The sequence below is a fragment of the Hesperophylax consimilis genome, chromosome 17 (assembly GCF_061612785.1).
Source record: "Hesperophylax consimilis isolate HC1 chromosome 17, BYU_Hcon_1.0, whole genome shotgun sequence".
Classification (NCBI taxonomy): domain Eukaryota; kingdom Metazoa; phylum Arthropoda; class Insecta; order Trichoptera; family Limnephilidae; genus Hesperophylax; species Hesperophylax consimilis.
The window spans coordinates 3,633,016-3,634,800 of NC_142852.1; the positions used below are offsets into that span (position 1 = coordinate 3,633,016).

The 1,785-nt window shown below is 32.2% G+C and overlaps 1 long non-coding RNA gene across 1 annotated transcript; it reads left to right on the top strand.

Moving 5' to 3' along the window:
- The first annotated feature begins 239 nt into the window (after window positions 1–239).
- LOC149415791 (uncharacterized) lies at window positions 240–1,243 on the top strand. The gene is made up of 4 exons (XR_016303474.1): window positions 240–638; window positions 828–917; window positions 1,018–1,096; window positions 1,179–1,243. It is a non-coding gene; the product is annotated as an uncharacterized LOC149415791 (long non-coding RNA).
- Window positions 1,244–1,785: the final 542 nt, after the last annotated feature.

Below are 1,785 nucleotides of genomic sequence, written 5' to 3' on the forward strand. Positions count from 1 at the left end.
TGTAGCAAAGAAGCTGATGGGTGCGAGTACCTGTCAACATCATAAATAATACAACTAATTAATAAACTTCACTTTTGATCATTTTAATCACTTTATTGTGAAAAATTATCATCAGCAATCGAAACAAATTTATTTATTTCACGTGGTCGTTCCAGTGGTGGATAGATTTATATTGTGTTTTTGTTTTACTAAGATATCAATAATATTTAATACTCTCACTTTAATGTATCGTCGGTGCATACATAATATGAACAATGTAACGTTTTTGACGAAAATGAACTAAATATACAGTTTTTTTTAGTTTTTTTTTCTCCACCTTCTACAATATGAACCATGTCCTAATAACCAATATTTATGGAGATAGAAAACGAATCATGTGCAGGCAGTCAAAATTTTGCATCTCAATAAGAACCATGTGAACTTATTTTACATGGTTCATATTAAATGTGCGCTTTTTTCCGCATCTATGGTCACATTGTTCATATTCTACATCTATGATTACACTGACAGTTGTCAAGTTGTTCCCGCATATTTTCTACCTTGTACACGCTCTAGCTGTTTTTGAAGTGAATAAATAAATAAATCCGACATAATATTATTGTTTGACGGTTCGTGGCCATTTGGTTTATAAAGTAGCGGTAAGTTATTATGGTTTATTTTATAAATTTCACGTATTTTCCTAAAAACAGTAACAAAATGTCATCCGAGGATTTATGAAAAATGGCTGCCCTTTGAAGCGTCAATAATTTGAGTCCAGTGTTGTGATAAACTTCGAATTTTGACACAATGTGGAAAAATATTAAAGTTATTTTGTTTTTATGTTTCAGGGAAAGTTTAATACTAAAATTTAACTCAAAAATAAGAGAAATACATGATTATTCTAAGCATTACATGTCATTATCATCTGACTGGCATCTGTAAGTATTTGTCTGTCTTTTAACTATATTTTACTATATTGTTGTCATATTTGTGCGTACTATGTAATGTATATTTCAATCTGTGTATTTTCTTTTACAGATAAATATATCTTTGACTATAATAAGAGAAACGTGTAGAGAAATCACTGTTGTTTGCTGACAAGTTCAAAAATTTTTATGTGAGTTCATATTTTTATTACTGTACTAGTACTGTAGCAGGAAAGATGTTGAATTATGTATTTAATTTTGATTTTGTTCCAGAATGTACCGAAACCGCACGAGGGAGATTGTACGTTTAAGTACGATACGTAGTTCTGTATCAGAGGTTATGTATGTTGGAGATCTTGAACCAGTCAATCAAATGGATGTTGAAGATCTTGAACCAGTCAATCAAATGTATGACAACATGATGTTATGTCCTGTGACTGGAGAATTTATTCCAAACCTGTCGAATAACATTGGCTCCACACGGAACGATGTTATCTCTGGAGACAAAAGTCTGTGTGAATTAACTGGAGAGTGGATCCCAGAAAATGATAATACAAATTTTTCTTTACCATTAGATTCTGATTCACTTGTTCAGAAGATTAAAAAAAATGAGAGATGTAGAGTCTTGGGCAAAGAGTATGTCGGATATAAAAAGCATTGCGGGAAATATGAGCAAAGCCAATTGAAGTCAGCAAAGTCTATGGGAATAAGATGTGAACACGAACAACCCAAATTTGCACTTAAAAATTATTTTTATTGTCATAAAATAACGGAAGAGGATCGCCTGCACACATTCAACAGTTTTTGGAAATTGAAAACTTGGTCGGAGAAGAGAGCTTATTTCCTGGGCTTTGTAGCAGTACGTGCTATAAGACAGCGT